Below are 9120 nucleotides of genomic sequence, written 5' to 3'. Positions count from 1 at the left end.
TCCTATTGTGCAATTTAATAATATTCATATCAATAAATATTCTACCGAGAAAAAGACGTTGTCACGTAAAATCTTCGCCCGTAAAACCGACTTTACAGGCAACCATAATGTTTTTATTTAAAGATTTTTTAATTGTTTCATTCTTGATTTTATTACATTGACCATTTAAAAGAAATAATGGTCCAATGACTTTTACACAAAAACATAAAGTGCATCACAGTAAAAGGGGTTTTACATGCAAAAATAAAACGTGGAATGGTGTTGTTGTTAAGTGAACTATGAGTACTGTAGCTTTTGCTACATAGGAAAATTATAATTTAATCACTAAATATTTATGGGAGAAAGTATATATATATATATATATATATATATATATATATATATATATATATATATATATATATATAAAACAATATTTTATAATTTAAGTAGTTTTGTCAAAATATAGGTAAAACTAATAAAATATTTCCTCAAGAAAGTGCCCGTGGATATAGGAATGGTAGAGTAACAAAACGGTTTTTCTGGAAGTCGACTTTCATGACGGGATTGCAATAATGCATGTTCAGTTAACAATTAATTTTTCCAGCCTTATGAGTAGATAGGCGGAGGCCAATTAAGGGCGTAGATAAGCTAGTTGGTTAGGGGTGGGGTTGGCATAAAAACATCTGACACGCGCATCTCAGTGTTTTTGAGTGTTATTTACAGATTTAATTGTTTGTTATTTTTCGGTCTTAATTTCTTCTACAATTCTGTGCGAAATTTTGCATCAGCAACTCTTTTATAGTCGAATTAAGATTGTCATATGTGAAATTTGTTGTCAACTAATGTTACCTGTCTTTTACATGGATTATTGTATTATTGTGATAAAAGGGGAATTAAAAAGATTGGGAAATCACTAAATAATGAAGAGTTTTCAAGAGAGTTCATGTTGTTGCAAGTATTGCTCAAGTAAAGTTTTCAATTTTAATATTGATGTTTAGGCCTACCATATAATTAACCTGAACAAGAATTGTAGAATCGTGCAAGAAACAACAAAATGGAAGTCACATTTTTTAACTACGACAAAAATATATGTACCAGTAACAAATTCTGAACCAATTTTAAGATTACACGCGTGTTGTGAAATATACAGGGTCTTATTAAAGTATCTATTACGTCTTGATAATTTATACAGTTCGATTTTAAAATGAAACTGGATACACCAAACATGGTATAAGATATAGAAAAACAATCACTCAATGGACAAACTTAAGTATCAAACGACTGATAATTGTGCTGTATGATTAAAAAATCGTTTTGTTCAATCAGCGACCTTCTCAGAGGGTTTGCTTGTGAAGAGTCGGTGAAAATTTAGGAGTTTCATTATGGGGCCGAATACAATTTTATTCTAAAGGACTCATATTGACATATGTAACATTATTTAAAAATAAAATCAATTATGTTCATTTTCAATTTAATTGCAACTTATTGTAAGTATAACTAAGTGTAAAAGAATTGGCTTAATTATATGTATTCCAATTTCCTTTGAGTAATCCAGCTCGTAATATTGTTGGCCCCCAACATGCCCCGGGACCACATGTTACCTGTTAGATCACTGCTGTTCGTTCCAACTGACGAGATTATTATCAACAAAATCAGGCGGCTTTCACCGTAATTGTGCGCCATTATATGGAATGTGACCAGATACATCATGAATCATTGTTGGCCACCAAAATACCTCGGGACCACATGTTACCTGTCAGATCACTGCTGTTCGTTCCAACTGACGAGATTATTATCAACAAAATCAGGCGGCTTTCACCGTAATTGTGCGCCATTATATGGAATGTGACCAGATACATCATGAATCATTGTTGGCCACCAAAATACCTCGGGACCACATGTTACCTGTCAGATCACTTCTGTTCGTTCCAACTGACGAGATTATTATCAACAAAATCAGGCGGCTTTCACCGTAATTGTGCGCCATTATATGGAATGTGACCAGATACATCATGAATCATTGTTGGCCACCAAAATACCTCGGGACCACATGTTACCTGTCAGATCGCTCGGTCCAACTGACGACACTATTATCAACAAAATCGGGCGCCTTTCACTGTAATTGTGCGCCATTATCTGGAAGTGACCAGATACATCACGAAACATTGTTGGCCACCAACATGTCCCGGGACCCCATGTTACCTGTCAGATCGCTGTTGGTCGGTCCAACTGACGAGATTATTATCAACAAAATCAGGCGGTTTTCATCGTATTTGTGCGCCATTGTCTGGAATGTGACCAGATACATCATGAAACATTGTTGGCCACCAAAATACCTCGGGAACACGTGTTACCTGTCATATCGGTGTTGATTGGCCCACTGACGAGATTATTATTAACAAAATCAGGCGGTTTTCACCGTAATTGTGTCCCATTGTCTGAAATATGACCAGATACATCACGAAACATTGTTGGCCACCAAAATACCACGGGACCACATGTTACCTGTCATATTGTTGTTGGAGTCGGGCGCTACCGTAGAGTATAAATTATTACACGCTATCACACGAGTTTGCCCAAGAGATTACATTACTCGACCCCAGGATTCTTCAGTTGCCAGAAACTCCTAAGTCGGGATGTTTCCAAAGCTTTCAGACTGCAAAAACTCACAAATGTTGGTATTTTATAGATGACAGAAATTTAAAGGATTAAAAACCTCCATAGAACAGAAGGTGATCTTGTTACCTAAAAATTGGAAGAACTCAGAATAGACGTTTGGTGCTTATTGATTTTTAATTAACTCTTCAAGTCACTATGTGGAATCATATGGATGAGCCAACAACAGGTTCTAAGGCCAGGTTGTTTAGTTTCCTGAAATTTTTAAGTGTTTCAATGGAAAATAAGATTTTTTTTACCGTGAGAACTAAGTTCGGTGAGCAAATAGTTTAAATCAAACTAAAACACTATAGAGTCCTAAATATAATTACAGCCTTAGACTTTTACAAACATTTAAATCGTTAGCTCAAAGTCTGTTAAACGCATAAAAGTGACATTTTAGTATATTTTCAGGGAATCATAGTTATTTAATCTAAATTACATTAAATATTAAACTTCATTAAATTCAGATGATACCAATCATGGACATGGATCAAATTTTACAATTTTTGTTCTGAATCTGATCAAAATAAACCTAGTTATCTTATTCATAAAAGAAAATGTACTTTGGTGAAAAATAAAAGCGATAACGCACTACCCGGACATTGTCCGGGCGTTACACATTGTCATAGCTCGGGCCGGGGACTCTATAGTTATTTCATTTATAATATGAATAAAAATATGTAATTGAATGTAAAAATATAAACCAAAATATTTTTAAAAAAATTGTACTCAATCAAGGAACACCTCTCCGTGATCCGGTACTGTATAACTAATAAATTTTATAATATTGGTCTTAACCATTGCATATGGTTTTTTATAATATATATTGTAAAAACTGTTTAAACTTTACAAAATACTGTAGTTGGACGAACACTTAAATAATCCAGCAGTAAGTGAGGTGTGAATGCTATCAAATTTACCACATAGTTCGATCACCATGTGGCATGACTTATTTATGTATATGAGATCCGTATGCACACACACACACGGTTCACGGGGAGACAGCGGAACGCATTTTTCTATTTATTCATTTAGTCTTAAGTAACCGAAAGGCAAACAATGTTTAGAAATAATAAATGTCCCTCAAATTAAATTTTAAGTTTTCTTAGCGTTATATTTGTAATTATTTCTAACAAAAATATTTAAGTGTTTATTGAATTCCCAATACTTATTTGGTAGAAAATCTAGTATGAATATCAGCATACCAAAATAAACATTTTTAATTTTAAACTTTTAGTGACCACATCAAATTGGTTGTGGTTAATTAAATAACAAGATCGCTATCCAATTTAAAAAAATTTAAATCCGAGTTATCTAAGTTATCACTTAATTTCTGTAAGTGGATTGGTTATTGACACTTATCATTGCCAAATACTCATTACAATCATTAAGCTAAAACGTGAAGTCCTTTTCTCTCTATACACCATTCCATTCTTTACGTAGAATCTGTAATATCTCTGATTGTAAGAGTACTCCTTCCGTTGGAAAAGCAAATTGGATAAAAACAATAATTTAGTTTGCATACTTCAGTGATTTGTGCGTTGTGAAGCTTAATTATTTAAATTCATAGAATAACTAACATTTTTAAACATTCAGCTATATCGGTATTAACATGTAGGAAACAAATTCAGTTTGTCCAAAGTCCAGATGTATGTGAGGTACAGCTACCCGTTATGATATGTCTTGTGATATATTCTCTTGTTATATAATCCCTCTTACTCTTTCTCTCTCTCTCTCAATCCACATTCACTGCAAACTGATAGCGTCATCAGTTGCATGCTCTTGTAATACTTATTTTGCGTTTTGTATGTTATCGTTAATAAAACTTAAATGATATAAAACATACCTTACTCCACATTATGGTAAAGGTAGATGTGCACGTGCGACTGTAACCTTTAAGTATCGAATTTAAATCACGTTGAATTTAGAATTTGTATTCGTACAAATGTTTTACTATGTTCACAACCTAATGAATTATATACTATATATATTTTCCGAAATTAAATTAAATAGATATTCTCAAAGCATATAAGCGATCTTCCTTTCAATTGCGAATACCATATTGTGTACTTCTGAAACCCCATTATTAGGAACCGTTCAAGAATTTAGAGAGACTAAACGCTTTTGCTCTACACAGATTTTTAATTGCCGACTTGAATTAAAAATATGTATAAATAATTTAAAAAAAAAAACTAAAATAGTATTGTGTCAGCGTACAAAAGTTAAATAAATGTAATTATGTTCGTAATTTGATTAGTTGACGATTAACTCGTAAACAACGTTGTGTATTTTAAAGTGAAGGAGGGTGATCAGCAAATAACAACTCATTGTTATTTGTCGTAGCGCTACTAAATTGAACAAACAATGTTATAATAAACATATGCAATGTTCTACTACTACTAAATTTTTAAGAAAATCTTCTTTTAAAGGTATTAAAGTTTGAAAATGTTCTATGCCCGCTATTTTGAAACTTCTAATGACATGATTTGTTGATAAAAGTACAGTATTGCATTAATAGTTTTGTAAACTTTTAATTCAATTCCTTTATTATAATTAAATTTTTGTTCGGAAACAGGCAGATCCTAAGGCAAGCGGTAAATTAAACTATACAAAAACATACTTTAGATAAAACTTATAATTTATTTCGACCTGAAAAATCATCTGAGGGCACTTCATAAAGCGATTCTTCCAAGAATAAAAGTATAAAAAATTACTGGTAAAATGTTTAATATAATGTACTATTGAAACATCACTAAGCAGTATTTAATATGTATATTAATAAAAATAAAAAGTGTTACAAAAGGATTATCTCCCTTCTGGATGCTTCTGTTTAACATGTTAATACTGTTTGATAAAAACAGCACCTAGTTTTCACAGAAGCTGTAAAATAAAACCGTTGTTTTAAAAAGAATTATTAATAATTTAAGATCAAAAAATATCTTATCGCTCGTAATAATAATTCATATAAACAATTATTATTTTTATAACGGTATAAACGCTTTGAGCCAAATATCATTATTAAATATAGTAAAACAGGATACGTTTGTAATAATAATTTAGATTTGTTTTTAAAAACGTTATTCATATATGTAACTCAGGCTTTTATAAATTGACCTGTAATACATATTAGCGATGATGAATTAAGGCTTTTTGACTCAATCCCCCACTATAAAACGTATGGTGTAAACTTTGCAACATATAATCGAATCAATCGCAAAAGAAGTTTTTCGTCCATCTTGGTTTTCACAGAGAAGTTTTATTACGTTACGCTGAATTTAAAGTATTTATCAGTACTCAAAATCTTTTATATTTTCTGTTAAAATATGTTTTATAATGTATCTGATTAGGTTAAAACACTACATTTTGGTGTAGCAGAATAATGTCAATAAACCTTTCACGGTGTAACTTTATTTAATCATCAGATATCAAGTAACTAAGGATTTTGACTTGGGATATTTATATAATACACTGTGTACTCCCATTGTTATCTATCGATAGAATATATTGTCTGACAGTACCTCTTGATTATCATAGTGACTTTGGCACCAGTCATCGCTTCTAATGTCTAATTATAGAATTTTATCTCATATTGGACTAATGCGTTGCTTTGTTAATGGCACATTACGGAACATTCTTTAATGCTAAAAAATTGTACACATCATCTCGTAACCCCGATTTAGCACCATTGTAGCTTTATTGAAGAGTAAGACACAAACGAAGTTAGGATTTTTTTACTATTCCCCCTAATACTCAAAATAGAATAAAAGCTTGCATTATTATAATTTTTTACTTTATTACGCTTTTGAGTCGAACGTATTTATGTATACATAAATGTAAATTTCGCCCCAAAGATTTTACTGAAAAAACTATATTTTTAAATTAAGAATACCTCAACGCTCACACGATTCCATATATCCAAGTTCATTTAAAAAATTGCTTCAACCTAAGAGGAATCGATTAGAACAAAATTTGGGAACTAATTTGAAATTGAAGGTATGTTTAAATTACAAACTAGCTCATTTTAAAAACTAGGCAACCAAACAATCTAAATATAGAATCATTTATATTCTTTCATATTTATTTCTTAGTCGAAACTTACTAATATTCTCATAACAGCTGATGGAAAATTTGTTTTGCTATCTTGAAATATAAACAGTCCTCCTCCGTAGACTAATGGTTATAGTTTCGGCTCTCTAACTGAGAGATCACGGGTTCAAATCCCGGGGAGGTCCAATCATGTAATGATATAATGAAAAATAAATAATAAAAACCAGTGCACTTCGAAGACAGCATAGCTGACGCTGAGGCTTAGATGAGATTTAAAAAATAAGAAATATAAACATGTTTACTGATGATTTTTCTCGTGCGTATTGAATTTACATGTAACTGTACTATAAGCTTTTACATAGGCCTCTGTATCTTATTTATCAGGATAATAAAACAAACTCAAATTTGTCGTCGGAAGTATGATTATAAATAATTCGAACCAGATGTTATCCTATAAGAACAAAACTTAAAATACCAGCCACTAGTAATATTAATATTGTTCACTTAAGCTAGTATGTATGTATAGAATTATATCTTAGAATAATATTTTTAATTATTTAATAATTTAACAAGTGTTTTATATTTTGTACCAATTTCAAACTACAACTACAAAATATAAAATAATGTGGAACAGCAAAATACACTTGAATAATATTCTAAGTATTCAATAACTTATTAGTTATTTCATTAATCCAAGCTATTTTTATAAGTTCGAATATTATTAGCAAGTTTGATTTCTTCTTTTTGATTGAACCATAAAAAAATATTTCATTTAAAGCGGAGGACATATTTTTATTGATCTGAAATCGTACTTACATATAGTATTTTACCATCCTTAGAAGCAGAAGAACAATTTTCTCAAAACGTACCTTGTCTCACAATCCAGTGTTAATAACCATATTTCGATTCTAAAGATACCATCTTCAAAGAGTAAAAATTCATAGATCGCCAGTAACTTTGTCAATAATACTTGAAAAAGAAATAAAGAAAAATGGAATTGAACTGACGCTGACGTATAGAACCAGAAATATATTTTTTTAAATTTATAAACCCGAGGTCCCATCTGGAATAAGTTAAATGTTCACATTGTCCGTTCTCCTATGTAGTTTAAAATGTAACCTAAAGTGGTGAAAACACTATGATTCAATTGAGATGCAAATATAGTTTTAACATTATATTTTTACATTATGATTATTTTATTAAAAGTTTTTGTATCTGTGAATAGTAACATTTTAACTCATAGTAAACATATCACATAATTTAGTATCAAGATGATTGTCGTAACATAAATGCAGATTTGTATCACAACATGCAACGGTTGTAGGAAGAAAATAAAATAATTAAAGAGAAAGAGATAACCCAGAGAATGAGATGAGTCAGGTGTGGAGGAGCCTAAATGCGGAGAAGATCCAAGTTATTAAAGGATTGGACAAATGAGAGATGTTGTGAGCCAAATTGTAGACACTTATAAGCCGGAGATATGAGTTGGATTGAGAGGAGATTAAAGAAAGAGAAGAGCTGCAGTAGATTAAACTGTTCATATCTTGTAATTATTTGCTGACATAAACTTTAAGTTAATTTTGGATATTACTAATTGCAAGATTACAGCAATTATAAGCTAAAACGTGCCTTTTCGTACAATAAAGTATTAGAAATCGCTTACGTGTTTCGATATAAAGATACCATTACCAGAGTATAAGAAAACACAATAAATACATTGATGTTAGTTGCGTCAAACATATTACACAGCTATATAAACCAATCAATCCAAATCAAATGTTCGTCAAAACGACAACTCAGAAATGCCAGACGTGTTTGTGGATGATGTCCTTTTCGAGGAAACGAATTCCACAAAATTTTTGGGAATGTACATTGATAGTAGTCTGACAAGAAATGATCATGTCGACCTCATCTGTGCTAGAGTTGCCTCAGGCATTTATGCCTTGCGGCACCTAGCAAAGTTTTATTCTCCCGAAGTGTTAAAATTTGCCTACTTTGGCCTGATTCATCCACACTTAGCGTATGGAGTGAGACTTTGGGGTGGATGTGCCAAAAACAAAATGGATCGTGTTTTCAGGTTCCAAAAGAGAGTAGTCAGAATCATTCAAAAATTGAAATTCAGAGAGTCGTGTAGGAAATCTTTTGGGGAGCTTGGATTATTGACTTTGCCTTGCCTTTACATCTATGAGGTGATCGTGTACTGCGTATCAAAATGTCAATTGATTCGCGGTAGAAACGTTCACCAATACGAAGCTAGAGGCAGGGACAACTTAAGAACTCAGCAACACAGGCTGACGCTATCTCAACACCTCCCACTTCATGTTGGTGTCAAATTAATCAATAAGCTCCCTGACGGAATAAAAATTTCAACAACCAAAATCAATTCAAAGCTCGTCTTAAACGCCTATTGGTGTCAAAGGCGTTTTACTCTGT

This window comes from Homalodisca vitripennis, chromosome 4 (assembly GCF_021130785.1).
Source record: "Homalodisca vitripennis isolate AUS2020 chromosome 4, UT_GWSS_2.1, whole genome shotgun sequence".
Taxonomy (NCBI): domain Eukaryota; kingdom Metazoa; phylum Arthropoda; class Insecta; order Hemiptera; family Cicadellidae; genus Homalodisca; species Homalodisca vitripennis.
This window is presented reverse-complemented; position numbering follows the sequence as displayed.